General features: G+C 38.8%; 1 protein-coding gene across 2 annotated transcripts in view; it reads left to right on the forward strand.

The window, feature by feature from the left end:
- The window catches only part of syt7b (synaptotagmin VIIb), a 112,877-nt gene that overhangs the window by 25,098 nt on the left and 67,872 nt on the right, over positions 1–19,907 (forward strand). The gene's annotated exons all lie outside the window — the stretch shown is intronic.

The raw sequence follows: 19,907 nt of genomic DNA on the forward strand, positions 1-19,907 counted from the left end.
TGCAGTGGTCTGTTTAAACTTGAGTCTATCAATTAAATGAAGAGTGAGGTTACGTTAGCTCTGATTGGTAGATGACAGGGAGGACATAACCAGGATTCACTAATGTTACACATTTAACGAAGAAAATTTGTTCCAATCTGTTCTCCATTCATTTCCAAAACAAACACACGCCTTGTTCAAAAATCACGTCCTCACATCATGTCACAACACCCCAGTCATACTGTGGGTACTCTTTATTTCCAATTCAACCAAACATAATGCAGTAAATTTCATCCTTATTTATAGAAAAAATAACGACATTGGATCACACTAACACTGGTTAAACCGCTCAAGCCTCTTTAGGGATTAGACAAGATAAAAAGCACAATATAAGGCTCACAGACTCAGAGGGCAGAGTATCAGGCAGCCAGAGTCCAAAATATGACTTAGAGGAGGGAAGAGATCCAGCTCACTGGGAGGAGGGAAGAAATGGGCCAAAAAAGTCAATGAGAGGACTGAGGGCAAGGGAAGATATCTTCATGCATACAAGATTCTCAAATATGAATCCAGTGCACTTTCATCTGACGCCTGTGAAGTCTCCAAGACTTTTAACATTTGCAGTTTGCTATCCTGGACTGGAAACACCCACTGAGTTCTAAAAATATATTAGTTTGGTAACAGCCCTATGACAGAGCTTTCCCCTAACCCTTTCAGCTCATGAAAGGGGCTGGCCTTAGAAAACATGGCACTGATACGTTTTTACAGTTGTAATTAAACTCTAAAGCTACACAAAGATCTGGCTCAAACAAGTTTTGATATATCACAGATTATTTATTGCAGCTGAAGATTCTTTCATCATCTGGCTTTCCAATAAAAACTGCAACACCCTCCTCTGCACTGATAAGGTGGGATTGCTCTGTAGACTGCAACAATACTCTCGAAGACTCGGTTTCATCACCAAAAACGACCACTTAAACAACATTGCTTTCTCTCTGACAGGAGGGAAAAGTCCTGCTCTGATCTGTGCTGGATTAAAATTTTTTAGTACAAAAGTCAGGGTTGATAAATATTCAAAAATACCCCAAACACTTGAGAAAAAAAAAACTAAGAGATTCTGATCCATTAATATGATCCACACATAAACCAAGAAACACATCTTTGCCATGTGCACATTTCCTACTGCATGCCAAAGAATTAGACTGGTTATTAATTGAGATGTCCATCTGTCAAACACTCACTGTGTGTTTAAGAGCAAAGCATGCAAAAGCTGTTTGCTGAATGTTAAATCTATATACAGAGGAGTTTCACTGAGTTTTTCATCTTGTGACACCAGCGGGTCAATCTTCTATCTGAACCATCTTTCATAGTTCTGAATCCAATGACCCCAAATCCTTTTTGAGTTCCTGCGCATAGTCATCACCCACAGACAGGCACTCCTAATATTCTAGGTGACCTGTAGTTCCTACATCAGTACACAAATCGCTTCCACTTTCTGACTTTCATCAAAATCTCATGGCCAAATTGCTTTAAGATTCACTGAACAAATTTATCCCCCTGACAGGGCTGATCCTTTTTTATTTCAGTGACAACACCAACTCTCCTTTGATGTCACCCTCAGGAAAAAAAAAGCTTTGGATAGTTATCCCAGCTAGTGATCAGAATGATATTTATATTTTCAATCAAGCTCCACTGACTAGAGGATACTCTCGCTTTTTTTCTATTAAAGGCCCTGTAAAGTAAAGACTTTGTGTGTTTTTAGCTTCTGCTTTTCTCTTAAGTTTGTTAAATCCTGTACAGCTTCCTCCAATCAGAAGAGGAAGTCTGTTTTTAGTCCAAACATCTGTTCAGTGCAATGTACAGTCTGCAGAGATAACACCAACTTAACTCTGTTATGTTTGCACTTGTGTGAGCTGTGGATCCCATGGGCAGCATGTGGTTGAGTAGTTGGATATTATTTAAATTATATTATAATAAAAATAAATAATATATTGTTGAAATTGTAAATGCATGTATGAGATCTTATGCTAAGTTGTCCAAAAACTTTGAGGGCTCCAGTATTTTTTCTGTGTCTGTAAAGGTTGTTTTTGCTGAACATGCAGGATGTCACACTGTGATATTAAACTAGCCTTCATCACGACCTAGCTCGCTGTGCTTAATAAGCATTCAGAACTGCGCTTGGTTTTCGTGTGTGGGTGGATATAACCTTTTTAAATGAAGGTCATGGTTGACGATTTCTTTTTATGAGGAGAAAATACAGTAGTTTTAAAAGTGCTTATGTACATCTGAACAAGGCGTGATATTCCAGTGAGGGTCTTTGCTCTGTTTTTGTATGAAAATCTTTACAATTTGATTTCTGGATTTCAGTGCATTGGTGAAGGGATATTGCCAGTCAAAGTCTTATTTTAGCACTTTAAACACCATGCTCCCAGGGAAAGTGTCACTGTGACTGAGCACAGATGACATTTGGGGGTTGTCATTGATTGTCATTGTGGCTTTGGGATGAAGAGGGAAATCATTAATTATTCCCCACTCAGTTTGATAAACTTCTGCTGAACACGTCTGTGCTATGTGTCTGCTCCACATGACATCCTTCATTTCATCGTAAATTTCCACAAAAAAAGCTTTCACTCCCAAATTTGTTTGAAAAAGCCCATGAACCCTGCCAAAACTGAGCATTCCCACACTGTCATGGATGTATTAAAACTATTATCCTCATGTTGTAGTTTAGAGTTCAAAGTGCACACAGTGCTTGCTGCCATTGACAGCAGGGCGGGGGGGGTTCACTTAGTATGCCCAGGCTCACTTTTCTAAATTGATTTTGCTGTTTCCTTTAAGTTTCACAACAACATTAAAAAAAACTTGAAACCGACACAAGTCTCTGATTTTTTTTTGTTCTCATCAGAGTTCATCTGTCTTATGCAACAATGTTGCTTCCAAAAAGCCGGCTGGCATGCCTCCAGGTATCTCTTAACCTGGAAAAATTCAATGCAAGGAAATTCAATATAAATGCAAAACCAATAGAGAATGCCAACAGGTGAGTCAACCATAGAGGAGATTTTTCTGTCTCTGGTGCCTACCTAAAGACATCTCACAGACCTCTGCTCCAGACATGATCTTTTCTATTTAGAAATTTAATATTGAGATCTTTTGATTTGGATAAGAAAAAAAACATGAGCAATGTTATGTTAGTCATACACAGAGAATCACCTGATAGTTGAATCCAAGACAAAACATAATTTTGGCAACTCCAGAATGTCATCGTTTATACTTGTGGATCACAATTTGCTTCAGTTTGGAGAAAAAAAAATCATGATGTGGTGACAGTGAGGGTTTTGGAGAGTATTTCTATTGATACTTAGCTGCAAAACATTAAAGACACTGAATGATGCTTGAATGACTCTATTCTTGAATTTTAAAAGAGCACTACACTAAATAATATGCATGAAGAGTGTTAGCCATGAAGATTTTTTCACATAATAAGTTGTCTCAGGCTAGTTTCAATTACTTGTTCCCTTTATTTCTATTAAAAGTTGTCTTATTTTTTTTTTCAACTGGACCCATTTTGAGGACTCTTCCCAGAGAGCCATGAACAGACGGGAAGAAACTCTTGTTTTTAGTTTTGTGGTGAAAACTGGAAAACCTTAAGGACCCTAAAGCAAGTAAGACTGTATTGTTTCAGTTTTTCTTCTCATTGTAGAGTATTTTGTACCAGAAATGCTAAAACAACCAGTGGGTAGAGAATCTGAAGGTAATTTTAAGGTGCTTTAACATGAATTCACAGTTGTAAAAGCAGCTTCACAGTATCAACATGTTAAAAAAAAATCATACCATCCACCAGAAACAGATCTTTTTGCAGACAAATGACAAGAACAGAAATTATTAAGAGTCCATCTGTGAGTAGGTATTGATAAAAGATACTGAGGCTGAACTTTGGAGAGATTCTTGGGAGTTTTAGTCCTGCATCGTTAAAGAAGTTGCTTATTTGAAATGCCCTCACAGAGTTCAACGACTTCTTGGGTTTCACTTTTTCACCTTCAGCAAAGTGAGCGTTTTATTCCCCACAATCTTAGAAAAGACAAAGTGCACATCCTGTCTCAACCAGCCCAAAGAGGGAAACCTGCCAAGGCTTTATTGCCCCTGTTACATATTGTATAATGTCATATCAAAGCCATAATGACACAGGGTCAAGGGAGAACAGTGCAGTGGTTCAGGTCCTGTCTCTGGGTCTGTCCTTGAAGCAGTGCCATCACTTATTATTGGCATCTTTAAAAGCACTCCGATTTGATGGGTGATGATTGCGTCCTGGGTGCTCGTTAATGGGTGCAAACTAGAGTGCAGGATGACAGCACATCTCCTCCATGAGCAAGACTTCCTCTTGTCAAACAGATGGGACACAAGTCTTGACTGATGATTGGACCAGACCTGAGGCTGTTCTGGAGTCCAGGCTTCTGTCTGTCACACACACACACACACACACTCACACACACACACACACACACACACACACACACACACACACACACACACACACACACACATACACACAAACACACTCAAACACACGCTGGCGTTGTAGATTTCTGTATGCCTTTACCCAGAGAGTCTGCAGAGGTCACTGGAAAAGAAAGAGCAGATCCAGCCTTAGAGTCACACAGGTGGGGTTGAGAAAAGCAGTGACAGAGCATCCCCTCTCTGCCCCCCCAAGAGAGACCGTGTCAGACTGAGAGGCTAAAGGAGAAGTGTGTGTGTCCATATGGACTTCCTTGTCACAGCTTCTCAGTGGGGCAGTCCATCATAGCCCTGTGGGTCAGGGTTAACAGTGTTCTCAGGTCTAAGTGGCAGTAATGAAGTCATAAAGCACTCTGCACATACATGGACCCCAAAGTGATGACACCGCCAGACACTGCAGCTGCCACCACCAGTTGCTGACTATTGTAGGACTGAGCTGATAAGGCTAATGCCTTATTTTTTTTCGAGCAACTTATGTCTTGTAGTTCTTATCGGATGTTGGCTGCAGAAAATCAAAAGTGTTTTTCATGTCTTCTGTCATCTGTATTATTGAAGGTGTTCGCAGTTAGTTGACAAAATGATTAACGTCAGCACCCTTGCTGGTCGGCGCCAGAATTACTTGTTGTTTGAACTTGTCATTTGTTAATGAAAACTAACCAAATAAAGAAACTTGTGTTTCTTGAGAGGCTATCAGTGTTACAAAACTGGAAACCAGAGACCACAGCAATGATGCTGCCCTAAATCATGTTTTTCCTTTGACACTTTTACTCATTTAGATTTTTTCTGTAATCCAATTATGCTATCTCACCTTTATCACAGGGTTCCCGCGGATCCTTAAAAAGTCTTAAAAGGCACTGAATTCATAATTCTAAAAATAAGGCCTGGATTGGCATTGAAAAGTCTTGAATCCAAATTTCAAAAGTCTTAAAAATTTGAGCACATTGGTAAGATTTATGTTAGTTTGAAGTTAAAAAAAAATAAGTAACATTTATCTATTTTTTAAAATAATTTCCCGATTTACTCTCGTGGCAACATTGTGTAATGTACAAAATGGTGATGTGGTTGCACCAGAAACGTTTAAAGCAGACGCATGTCTTTGTTCTACCTAGGGTGCTTGGAGAGAAAAAAAAATTAAGAAAAATTGGCAAAAAAAATATCCAAAAGTGGAATAGGAAAATTGATTATGGCAGCAAAATTGAGAATTACATTTGAAATTAAATTTCAAAAACCATGTAAAAATTCCAAAAATGGTTGTGACAGTGGCCAAAAAAGATGAATGGGGGCAAAATAGGCATAAAGTTGTAAAAATGGGGTTAAAAAAAGATGTAAAAAGTGATGTTTTATGTAAAATTAACATCAAGTTGAAATTGCCTCTAACCCAGGTAATTCATGTGGTGTTTTTGTTTGTTAGTTTTGTTTGTTTCAATTGTGATTCGTAATTGACTTGTTCTTAAATTTGATTTCCAAACGTCAATAAAAAAGTCTTAAAAAGTCTTAAATTTAACTTGCCTTGAGCTGTAGGAACCCTGTATCAGTTACTAAATAAGTTATTACTATCATATGTTAAATAGTTAGTTTTTTAGAAGATGAATATTATACATCAGCAGAATATAAAACATTTAAAACTTTGAACCTCTGAAGCATTTTAGGTGACCAACTATTAACCAAGTTATTATTTAGATAAGCATTTTATTTTTTAGTGAACTGGTTTCAGAGTGTATAAAGAGGACTGTGTTTGAAAGTTACATTGGGATATATAGTGTAAATATTGGGTAGACATTTCAGCTAAAATCATTGTATGTTTCAGTATCTATCACTATGCATGCCTTCCGCACTGTGAAGATCTTGAAATCCTTCACACCAGCTTGCCTACATGCTCTGACATTAATCCGTATGGAGCTTTACATTCTTTAAGTCAGTGTGACAAAGCAAAGAAAACATTGATAATACACCGTGTCCTGTATAATGGGCTTTGGCTGGTTTAGAGTGTATGATGCTGTAAACAGTTTTTTGCTGCTGCCAGTGAGGTTTATGTGTGAGTCTGCTCTGTTTCTGCCTCTTGTTGAGTGTATGTGATTAAGGTGGCAGTCAGAGAGCGCAGTTTAAAAATGCCAGTCACACTGCTGCAGGGCAAGCACTGGTAAGTATGCTAGCTGTTGTTGCTATGTTACCAGAGGAAAAAAAAGCATTCAGTGGGTGTCACAAAGTTGACAGAGTTAAACTTCAGGAGGTGCGTGTTTGCTTCAAGCTTTTTTTAGTTTGAATGCATCCAGCCTGACAGGGTCTTTTAGCCAGGCAGTGAGTTCAGGTGTTACAGAAACATGTTGGGGAGAAAGAGGAGATCAGGAGATCAATTAGATAGCCTGGAGTTGTTTCAAATACTCCTTTTATTCTGGGAATGGATTCACATTACACTGAAATAATATTTCTATAATTCATTTATTACTAGTATGCCGCCTTTTGCCTTTCACAGCACTAAGGCTGGGACGATAAGCTTTTCCTGCAATTCGATTCCGTTACGAATTTTGGGGTCTCTATTCGATTCAAGTTGCGGTTCTTCGATATTTATGATAATTGCGATTGTTTAATTTTCTTTAACACCAGACCATGTTAAAAAGTTAAATGATGATGATAATGTCTACATACTATATCAGGAGCCATATTTTCACATAAAATACACATCAAAGAGAGAAAAATTTCACCCTCTGCTAGAGAAAAGTTCATTAACAAAGACTGAAATGAAGAATGAGAGGTTGAAATTTTTTTTTTTTTTTTTTTTTTTTTTTGACAAAAATCCCGATTTTGATATTGTCAAACAAAAAATCCTGATACATGATTTTTTATTTTTTTCTCCCACCCCTAAACAGCACCATTAGCTCTGGTGATGACAGTCGCAGTCTGAGTTGGGTTCAGGATGAACTCCAGCCAATGACTGACAGCTATAATATACTGCACATCTTTCACTCATGGTGTGAATAGAATAGAACAGAATAGAATAGAACTGAACTAAATTGTCATTGTAACAAGTACAACGAAATTGAAGTCACAGCAGCAATCAGAAAACAAAAGTAAGAAAGTGTATAGAAAGTGCAAAAAGGTCCATAAGAAAATAGATGATGACAGCTTCTCCATCATTCTCCAGTTCAGCCAGCCTCCACCTCCACAGGGTCCAGGATTAAGCTTCTTCAGTCATGCTCCATCTCTGTCTCCTAGATCCTGTTTGCTCACAGCAGGTGAAGCTCTTCCAATGTGGTGCTAGTGTCTGGTGATAGCTACATTAGCCATGTCTGTGAATAGCATGATGCTACTCCGCCCTCTGGTATTCCCTCTGTTGCTGGGTTAGTAAAGCTAGCTCATCCGTCTTATTGGAGATAAGTTATGTTCCCAATAACGATGGATGGACGGACAGGTCAATGTTGAAACTTCTTAGCTCACACCTGAGAACCAGCACATCGTCCTCACCTCCTCCTCAGCTTGTGGGAAATAATCAGGCCTTACAACAGTTAGCACTGACAGACTGCTAACAGCCGAGTTCACATGTAAACAATGCAGCCATGGTTACATGTAGGATCTCCAGACAAACACAGGAGAAAAAGTAGTAAAAATATCACTGCAGCCACAAAAAGTTTGGTGTCCATGACCAACAAATGAGCCATACAAAGTAATGATCCATTCCAAATGCAAAGATTATGAAAAAGAGATGAAAAATTACAAGAAAAGGACAAAGAATAGACAAAGACAAGAAGAAAGACAAAGAAGATCAACCTCTGTTTCTTAATTATCTGAAGAACTTCCCCATGACCCCAGTTCATAAACATATTTCCCAACAAGTATGCAGATCCCCTTCATCATTTAAGCAAAATGAGAATTCTTCCAAAAAAGCTGTCTTCTAATCAACCCCCAAAACTTTGAACAGGTTCCACTAGCCTGGGATGTACTCAGTATTTGATGTTTTCAGCAAATGTTGGCGTACTTAGCAATGAACAAAAAGATAGCAAAAATAGTTAACATGGCAAAGTTAGTCATCATGATGAACATCTAACTTGTAATAATTCTCCCTGTAAAAAGGAACATTTTTACATCCACCTGGACCAGATTTAGCTCACTCAGCAAGTTTTTCCTGTATGTCCTTGTCTGATGTTGTTGGGTACGGCAGAATGATACTGTAATGGTACAGTACGAAAACAGTCATTTTAATGGGGAATAAAAATTTACAACCTGATGGGGACACTCTAATTGATTACAGTACTTAATTTTACTGAAGTGATACCCTGAAGGACAAGATGGCCCTGGCTTGGTGCCGTTAGCTCTCATGGATCCATGCCAAAGAACAGTTAGTGTTATCTCTGTACAGAAAGAAAACACTTTTCTGTCTTTGTTAAATTCCCACCCTCAAAGTTGAACTATCAAAAGAGTTCGTTTTTCGGCGGGTGTTAATCTTTGTTTGAACTTTTGTCTTGAGGCTCATTATGATTCAGATCTACTTGTTTGGTAATGAAAGAGGATGTGCAGGGAGGTGCTGCTTGGTAACTTAATAACAAATCCACACCCAACTTTATAACATTTACAGTGGATTATTTGGTTAGCTGAGAGTGCAGATGTCCAAGGGTGAAGCCTGATTTCTGCAGCCATCAACATCCTCATCAACAATTATTTCTTTTACACGAGCTTCTTAATGGATGCCCTACAGGGTCATATCTTCATAATGCATCATATTGTGTAATATGTGTGTGTCTGTCTTTGAGAGAGGAAAGAAAGACGGCAAGATACAGAGAGAGACAGATCAGATATGAGCTGGACAGACGGCGGAAGAGCTGAGATGGAAGACTGATGTTATCGCTGCAGTGATGTTACACTGAGAAGATTACAATTTGAATCCTGGCTGCAGTCCAAAGCAGTGAAATTAAGGGCACAGACATGATGTTGGTGAAGTTAAAGCGTGAGGAAAAATGTTCAACCACTGATATTTTATAAAGGTCTTTCATCTAGGTTAATGATGCTGTCCTCAGCATGGTGGAGTAGTTGATCATAAGTGGATACTGCTGAAGTATAATATTTGTCTTTAAGGAAACTAAAATAGAATATGTGTTCCCTCCTCAGCTGAATTGCAGCAAACTGAATGCTCTAATGTGAAGATCACCAGTAGTCTGCCTGCTCCATCTGCTTCATGAGATGATTGACAGCACATATATGGGACCATGTGCAGTGAACCTCCAAAAAACAAGAAATAATAAACAAAATAGGCTGGATCGCGGCGATCACAATGTGTGAGCACTGCAGGCAGACCTAACCAGGCTGCAAACTCTCCATTTTTATTTCCACATTAAACTTCTGTCATCTCTGTTCAGTTTCAGTCTCGGAAAAACAATCAGTGATACACATTTGGATGGTTTAACCTGAATACAAGTTTCCCACAAAAGATAATTAGAGGGTCTGAAACTAAAATATGGTGAATATTTCAGAGAATGAAGTTGGAGCAGTGATATTTTGTAGTGGGAGTGATGTTTTATGCAGTAACTCATAGGAATAAAAAATCAACTCAGATGTGGGAAAAAAAGGAAAGATACATCTAAACTACAGCCAAAGAAAAGGCTGAAGACACATTTAACTTTTGTAGATCCCTTTTTGGCAAAATCAAGACTGAACAACTTTATTCTTGACAATGTCTAAATGATCAGTTTGTAAAATTGTGGTGCAAAGAAGTAAAAAAGATAAGGTGTGTGCTTACCAAACATCCTTGGACTTAAATACTCGACATGTCTCCTGGTGACCTTTCTGTAGTTCCTCAGCCCTGCAGCAGAAGTGTGTCCCGAAGCTGCGAACACCTCTGAGCAAGGAGAGGATGTTTTTAGGGGCATGTGTATAAATCCTCGTCGAAACAACGGCAGGTTTTATGGATAAAATGAACTATTGCCCTCAAGGTGGAGTGGATGCCTGCTAGAGACTCTAAGTTGGCTCTCTGCACACTGTTACAGTGAAATGTAGTCAGCTCCATCTCCTGGCACTCGCTCCACACCGGCCACAAATGGATTCCTGTTGTAAAACGACTAAATTAAATCTGTGTTTCAGGGTCACCTTATATGTTTGGCTCTGATATCTGTGTGCTTTAAGGAAAGTACAGGTGGTGCATATATTTGCTGCTGATTGATATTGTAAAGAGTTTGTATACATCATTCGTTTGTCCATAAATTCAGTTTGGGTTGGATGGCTTACTCCATTTGCATCCCCTGCAGATTCACTCTCTGTTGCGAAATGGTGTTTTACTCAAAGCTTAGTAACAGCTCTCTACTCCACAAGTCATTAGATCTCCTCACTCATCTCAGCAGGGATGCTCACACGCTGAAGTTGACAGCAGGACTAATAGTGTCTTTTCTCTCTTTTTTTATTCTCCTTTTTTTTCCATTATTTAGCTTTTTTCTTTGACATATGAGGCGACTCTTGGAAAGCTGAGTCATGACATCAGCATGATACCTTTTTGACTTTTCTAAGTCGAGTAATTTTTGTGGTGAAACTCCTAAACTTGGTCATGTTTGAAAGTAGTGTTTGTTTTGGAGGAAGAAAGTAATGTGATGGCTCAGACATAAATGAGTTACAGTAGTTTACCAGACTTTCAAAGGAAATAGAAATTCAACAAATACATCTCACCATGCTGGAACTCAGCATCAAACCTCTCTGGATCAAAAAATGGTGCTAAGAGGAAGTCAAACATTAATATCTGCCTCTATAACCCTCAGCTAATTCATTGCCTTTTGATGACTACAAAATTATGGGGCGCCGTTTGTAAAGCAGCGCATGTTAAAAAAAAAGACAGCAACATTTTGTCACATTTAGCTTCAAACTATGTGCAAAAAAACGGGTGTGATTTTTTCTAGTGACCTTTTATGACATTTAGAGCAATATTTGTCATCTTAGAAATATCTTGAATAGTTAAATGTCACACGTAAATGCTATATATATAAATGCTAAATATAAATATAAATTTTAAATATAAATTTAAATATAAATGTTTAATATAATCTTAAATTTAAGTTTAAATATAACTCTTAAATATAAATATAAATATAAATATAAATGTTAAATCTAAATCTCTCAGACGCAACTAAACATTTAGCCAATATGCAAATTGAAACTCCCGGTAACAGGAAGTTCCAAAATAAAAGCTCACGAAACTACCATTGTGGTGTTCAACATGTTATCATGCAGTGTCAGAAATAAACAGCTGCTAGCACAGCTGATAGAGAGAATCTGATCTATTTAATTGTGACAGAGAAACTTATCGATGACTGAAACGTAAAACCTATCTGAAAAATTTTCTGATTTGCTGATTTCACTCTGGATGATTAGGAGAAATGCTGCTCACATTTAGTCTGCAATTAATAGCGTAACATAGTCTTAAATCAGTGCGTCATGCATTGAGTATTCTTAACAAATATCATTCTAAAAGAAAACAGCATGTTTTTTTTAGTTTTCGCAAAAAAGTGAGTTTTGCAGATAGGTTTTGCATTTCAGTCATTATTATAAACTGTTGCAAAGGGTACCCTGACATTGACTTCAAGTTTCTACCTTGTGTGAGGATGTTAGTAATTGGAGTCTTTAACCAGTCAGTGCTGGTGTAGTTTCTCTTCAAACAGCAGCAGGCCTCAGATAAAAAGATGGCTACATCATTGTTTCCTCTGAACCAAGTAAAGCCCCCCTCTGTCTGAACAGAGCAAACTTCAGAGTAAAACTGCTTCTGTGGAAAGGGCTCCTGGGACTGCACTTCTTCATCACAAATGATCAGCTCAAGCTCAGGCTGGCCAAGTAGGCTGCAACATGCCAGTTTACAAGTCTTCATTTGCAGGCTTGGAAGAACTGAAGGCAGTTTTTCTGTCAGGCGAAAGCAACAGGGAATTGTGCTCACACGACCTGCAGCTGCAGCAGAGCCAAAGTGAACAAACACAGAGATTCATGAAGAGCCACAGCAACATTTACTCTGGGCTCCTTTCAGCCACAGGTTCAGACTGACCAAACAGGAGCACAATGCTGTGGATGTTAAGTGTGAAAAAGAGATTTACTCCTTCTTTTAAACTGAGCTTGAAAAAAAACAATGTTTCATGCTTTTAACAAACAATTTTTGTTAATGTCACACTGCATTACAAATCAATTTTGATATGGAAGACTTAGTATCAAAGATAATTTTTTTTACCAAATTAAGGCATTTTATACCTAATAACTGTAGAGATAATGTTGTTGTTCTCTAAGTAATTTTTCATGTATTTCTTTTCAAAGCATCTTTAAACATTGACATTTTCTCCCAATATCTACAAATTCTGAGTTTCTGTTACAGAAGATAGTTGAATGTTGGGATCTGTATCATGTTCATACCAATGTTTTTTTCTGTTTAACTCGGTCAAAAAGTGTCAACTGTAAAAGTGTTTTTGTTTTTAGTGTATTGCTTGCAGCATTCATTCAGTTTAGTCTGTCCAAAGGTTCCCTCACTTATGAGATCAGCTGTTATTAAAAATAAATTCCATAAACAAGATCTTTTCTGTCTTGTCGGTCTCTCCAAAGTACTGAATAAACAAGAAATTTATTATGACTTCGCTCTTTTAGATTGAGTTCCTGACACAGGTGTGGTTTGTAGTTTGAAGTCAGATGAGAATAAATGATGAACTCATGGGTGATTCTTTTTAGGTGATGATTTAGAATAAATACTTGTTTATCAGTGTAGTTACAAGTGGCTAGTAATGCTTTTTTTTTCAAGAATAAAAAAGAGACAACAGAGGCTTGAGGGAACAATGATCAAATCAGATTTTAACTACAGGATTGATAAGTAGTAGGTGTGAGCTGGATTCCTTGTAGATTAAGAAATCTTGTATTTCAAAAAGTGAGCTGCTCTTTATACATTATCCCATTAATGACTTTTTATTTAACAATGATTTATTTGTGTAGATGAAAAAACAGTCCCCAGATGTGATGATCTGTAAAGTTATCATGGAAATGGTCCTCTTATCAGCCTGATTACAGTTGGAATTAACATTAATCCAAACATTTTATTTTTTGTACCTGCAATTTTTTAACATTCCTGTACAGCTTCCTTTTCCCAGTTAGCTTTCTGTTGGCGATTTCTTCTCACTGAACAGTCCTTTAGCACCAATGTGCTGCAGTTTGTGGTCATATGTGGTCGACATCTTTCACTCAGCTTCTTATGTGATACAACATCCCTCGCTGTCTTTTCTCTACGGATGACTAGTCAGCCTTTTACCACACATCTAAAATTCTCTGCTCCCCTAAACTGAAAGTCAAATATTCTTTTTTCTTTTTTATAAAGGCTATCAAGTACTTTTGTTAACGCTACATTGTCAAAAGTAGGACATTAGCTATTAGCTAGTTAGCTATAAAATTACCGGTATGTTCATCCTTCAGAAAGAATTTATGTGAGGGAGGATGAGGTGGCTTCAAGCATTGCTATTGCATTTGAATTATCATGTAGATCTTGAATTATAATGTAGATCTTGATAACTAATAACACAACTGTCTTAAACCTGTTTTACTGGGCAGGTGAACACTACCTGTTTTTTTTGTCATCTTTTGTTGTATTTCATCCAGTCCATTACCACTTAATAAGAGGGGGTTTTTGTACCTCTTTCTAGGGATGCGTGTTTTTCAGCTGCTCTTCAGCATCTCTGTGTGAGTCAGAATGACTCTTCAGTGGCGTCCATTCAACCGTAGCCTGCCTCGTCTCAGACACAGCAAACCTCTGGATCCTCCTCATTACTGACAACAGATCACCGTCCTTACAGAAACACACTTTGATGGCTCCGCCTGCAGACTTTTTCCATGTTTTGCCTGGATAAACACACCTGCCAGTCAAGAATATTAGGTTATGAATCTGCCATGGGCCTGTGGTGTTACGGCCCTCTGGGACGTCTAACAGCAGCTTTCATATGTGCTGAAAAACACATGGTGCTCTGTGTTTAGTCACTGTAGCAACAAACAGGAAAACTTATGAGTGTTTGTTTTGCCCAAGGTTTCCCTTGTTGCCCAATCCCAGCAGTGGTCATCCATCTCTCTGGATTGAAACATTTTGTGTATTTGAAAGAAATTTTTAAAATGGAAAGTAGTCTGCCTTGTGGATTGCCCCCCACCCCGTAGGGGTTGGCTTGGGCAAGAAAAGGCAACAGAGCAAAAGCTTTTGACGTTTCAGCTGAACGAGTTGCTGGGTTACTCAGTCACACTGATGCTTTGGCAGGACTGTAATGAAGTCAGCTGGCACGCATCAGGGGGTGATGTGAAAAGGGGGAGTATGGTTTCCTCAGAGAGAGGGGAAACAAATGGCAGGTTGATTTTAAAACTGACCTCCAGTGAAGAACGTGAAGGGATTTGTCTCACTCATGGGTCATTCACAAATAAGTGAAAAAGACCTCAGAGAAAACCTGTTTTTTCAATTACACTGACAGTGTCTGGCACCATGCAGCCCTGTCCTATTGTGTTAAGGGGAAGTGAGCTGTTGATTCATATCCTCAGTGAAAGGTTCTGCAACCTGTGCACAGTTTGTCTCTTTAATATTAATTGCTTTCTCCTTTATGTTAATGCTGATGTCATGGATGGAGCTCTAATTTCTGTGGTCTATCACAAATCAACACTCAGGGTCTTAATGTATTTGTAAAATGTAAATTTATCCCCTTAATGTAACTATAACATGTTGAACATTTGGTTCAGTTAGTCAATTATGTAAAAGATCCAGGTTTTAGCTGCAATTGCTACTTTTAATGTTTTTGTTTGTTTTTTAAACAAATTAAAGTTTGAGAGCATGAGATTTTTTTCCTTAGGTCTGTTGGGTGTAAGGACAGCTCTGGCTATGCAAAGGATAACAGTCTGTGGGAAGAGTAAAAGAAGTAGCTGTGATGTGACCCTTAGACCCACTGGCCATCCTCTGAAGAATATTCATCCTAAAATCAATTTCTAGTGGTCCACCAGGGTTAGATTTTCAGATGCGGATGCCCGATAACCAGAGAGCAGGTCAGCTGGTGGTCCATATCAAATGCAGATATTGTGTTGGTGTTTTAACATTAATTTATTCATTCAGTTGTTGCAATTGCATTTGATAAAATATGAAATAATAACACGTATAATTACATTAGTCTGTTCACATTACAATCAAGTAAACAGGATTATTTAAAGGTCCCATATTATGCTCCTTTTCTTCAGTTTAATATGTATCATTGATGTCTTCATGAAATGGTAGTAACATGTTTTGGTCCAAAAAGCCAATAAATCAAGAACAGCAGCATTGTTTCCAGGCTCTCATAGCCCCTCTGTTCAGAACGCTCTGATTTAGTGGGCGTGACCTTCATATGATAATGAGCCACCTCTGATACCGCCCCGCCCTTCAGCGTCACTGAGAGCGGCGCCACGAGCTCCGAGTGCACAATGTTTAGAAAACAGCGAAGCTGGTTTACTGTAACATTACAGGCTAAAACAACAGGCTAACTGCAGCTAAAGTTAGCATCCTGATGCTAACACAGAGACAAGGGGGACACTGAGGAAAAGCTCTTACATCTGCTCCACAGCACAGAGCATTTAAAATACTCACATTTCCAGGGTCAGAGGTTTGTTGGCGAATGGTTTGTAATGCGCCTGGATTCAGGACCAGTCTATTCGCTAGCCCTCTGTTGCACTGTCCAAAGTTGGAAAAGCAGCTGGCCATGAAGTGACTAGCACACATGCACAGTTTTACTGAGTGTAGCTGGCATATTTCCTTGATAACTGGACTCCAACCACTTAGTCTTGTCTTCTTCCGAGATGGGAAGCTTGTGCATCGAACTATGTGGCTGTTTACAGCCAAAAACAGCCACACTCCTCTCTCCAGCAGAGGGGAGGAGAGTGGGCGGGGAGGATATCTGCTCCGGTGGACCAATCAGGTCAGACTTGCTCCTGATTGGTCAACAAAGGGAATCGCTGACGTCCGCAAATCCCCGAAATCCAAACAGCTCGTTTTAGGTCAGGATTATACATTCACAAATACAACACAAATGTTTATAGCCAGATGTGGGGAACCATGGGCACGAGGCTGCTTGCAGTATCTGAAAGTATTGTTTGTTTTTGTCCTGTTTAAGCATTACATTGAACCTCAAACGTGATATTCAGATGTAATAAAAGAGTGTGTGGTAAGGTTTGTATTCAGTTGTATAAGCAACAACAGCCAACACATGTTTTTTCCCACACCAAAAAGGATGCAGCAAACATGGAGAGGACTCCAGGCATGCAGGGTCAAGCCAGAGTACACACACTCACACTCACACACACACACACACACACACACACACACACACACACACACACACACACACACACACAAACACACAAACACACACAAGCAAACACTGCTGTCACTGGGTCCTAACAGGATGTGACACCACTGTTGGACCCTCACTTTCTGTTAGGTCATGGTGTTAACGTGATGGCGGTTAACCGTGGTGAAACGGTGAAAGGGAGAAAGGTGTTGCTTTGTAAGCTTCCTGTAGACAATAGATAGAATGCTAACCAGCTAATGTTATTGTCACTTTTACTCACACAAAGGTAGCTGTGGCTAAAAGCTGCTCCTCATATCTTCCTTTTGTTCATTTTGTTCAACAGGACATTGGTAGTGTTCCTGTTTATAAGTGACCTGAAGAGATTGGAAAAGTTAAATGTCTGTGACCAAAGTACATTTAGATGTGAAACCGTGTCTGACCTGAGGTTGACAGTTGTTCAGGGTATGGTAGGCTCAAGTGAATGTTTGTTAGGGTCCTTACTGTGGAAAATATAAATATTGATCCGATACAGTGCTGAGTTAGCCTCCATTGATAACTATCGCTTCACTTTATTAACATGGCTTTTATGTAGCAATACCTGACCTCCTTACTTTGTGTCTGAATTAGTGATAGGACTCAGAACTTTTCTTGTCCAAGTTTATCTTAAGTTAAAATAAGTTAATTTAAGGCTATCACAGACTGAAAAGCTATAAAGTCATCGCCGCTTTAACTAGAAATTCACTCTTTTTGTTTGCTCTTCCTCTAACTCTTCTGAGAAATACTGTCCAGAGACGCATGAAAAGGAAAATGTATCAAAACACTGTAACTTTAAAAGACACCCACTAGATGATTAATTCAGAGTGTGAAGCCGATATAAGCCGTGGATAAACTTTGAATTATTAAACTTCAGACAGACTTGAAGTTGTGAGCATGTTCCTCAATTTCTCACCAAGATTCACAAAGTGATACGTGTTTGAAAACATATTATATTGGAGAAGGAATCGCATATCCTGCAAATATGAAGAAAAGGCTGATTTTAACTCCAGTATGTCTTGTGTAATGTGAAGAAAGATTTAAAAGTATAGAAGAAAAAGGCACATTTTGTTCCCCTACTGTATATTACAGAGAGGACACCTCTCTTTTAAACCAGGAAGTGCTGCAGTACAGTAGGAAATAGAGCACAGCACTCTTCTGCTTTGTACCTTCTGCTTTCTGATATACTGGAGACATCTCTGCAAGCAATGTGTTCATGTGCACACTTGTTTCCATAGTTACTAAATTATGAAGCATAATTTTAGTGCTTAAACAGATTTTATGTTAACAGTTCAAGATCTCTAGAGCAGTGGTTTGGTGTATGTACTTGTGCTAAAAACAGACTATCACTGATTCTTATTGTCAAACTGCAGCAAAAAGGGTCAGAATAATGGACAAAGTTTTAATTGATCAGAAACAGTTTTAATGTAATCAGGGAGAAACTGTAAGTAGAATATAGTAGTTTTTATAGTACGTAGTGTTTTTTTCAGACCACTCAAAGCACTTTTACAGCAACATTCACCCATTCACACAGAGGCTCCAATGTAAAGCACATCAGTATTAACTAATCCCTTTCACAGCAGCAGGAGCAATCCAGGGTTAGGTGCCTTGTAGCAGGGTCACGTCATGTGGTGGTACTGAACCTGAATTAAGTCGGCTGATTAACTAATAAAATTTAAGGATCAAATTTAAAAAAAAAAAAAAACACTTAACCTCGCATACCATACAGGAAGACATGAATCTATGATGAGGAGCTCATTAGGTGAAGAAGCCCCTACAGCCCTCACACATGTCCCTGACCTCAGCTTTTCTCTTGATTATGCAAAGTTAAAAGTGAACATTTATTGTTGTTCTGCAGGCAGTGCTTTGGGAAAAGCAGAGGACAGAATAAAATCCCCCCAAGGGATCAAGTGCTTTTGGACAAAGATTTGGAGCAGGAGTTGCTGAGAACAAGAAGCCCCGAGGGAGTTCAGAGATGCATAAGTTAAAGCAGAACTTAAGAACAGATCTGTGTTATCAAATGGATGAAGCTGGTCCAAACCAGAGCAAAAGGAAAGGTTATTTAGGGATTGCAGTTGGAACTCTAACAGAAAAGTGTTTTTACTGATGCAGGGCATTGGTAATGACTACGGTGCCTATATAAATATTTCTGTTACACTTCCCTGCTCAAACTTTTAACATTTTATTGATTGGGATAATAACATCTGGAGTTTAGGAGGACTTTTTGAAACTTGAGCTGTTTGTTTAACAATGGTGATACAAAAATGTGACACATTTTGCTTGAACAAGCTTAGGAAAATGTTGAGAAATAAACCTCATGTAAGTAAGAGGTTTCACAGCAAAGCAGTAAAAGCTTAAAAATAACAATATTCATTGCCTATCCCTCTTACCATGTGATCCATCACATGCTATTCCACTAAAATTTTATCTTAATATGCTTTATTAAGAAACAACTAAATAAATCTGTGCAAAAGTTCATTTCTTATGTAATAGACTGTAAGCTTCACAAATAAACATGATAATAACTTGACATCTTCTGCATAGTCAGCTCTGTACTTCTGACTGTGAGGTTCAGCAAATCTGAGCTCCAGCCAGCAGAGCAGTCAGGTGGTTACACCTTAGATAAACAAACTCCTGCTGGGATTTCAAGATTGAGCCGGCTGTCTTCTTTACCTGCCAAACTTCTCACAGCTTCTTCCCTCTGACACTGAATTATGAGGAGTACAAAATGTAATCTTCAGACTCTTTTCCCAACATTCCCATGCAGAGCTTTGATAAAGCGGCAGTCTTTTAAGTGAGACCTTTTACTCCTTCATTCCCCTTTTGGTTTGCTGTATAATTGCTTATCCATGTTCCTCCCACTGGTTGCCACTCTTCCGGCAGCGCTTCTGTTGTGCCAGTCAAGGGTCACCTCCCGCAGTGGTGGCCCCCTGCACGATGTGCCGACCTACGGCAAGAGATGCTCCTCGGGAGGTCTCCAGTGACTAATGGAGCTTATTCTGTGTGCCGTGCCAGGCAACCAACACCAGGGGCTGAGTGAACAGGGCGCAAACAGATAAGCACAGCAGGTGGAGTAGAGGAGACGCACGGAGTGTAAGGGCCACATTCAAC

Source organism: Halichoeres trimaculatus, unplaced genomic scaffold (genome assembly GCF_033239565.1).
Source record: "Halichoeres trimaculatus isolate MK-OKI-2021-1 unplaced genomic scaffold, fHalTri1.1 fHalTri1_scaffold_3, whole genome shotgun sequence".
NCBI lineage: Eukaryota > Metazoa > Chordata > Actinopteri > Labriformes > Labridae > Halichoeres > Halichoeres trimaculatus.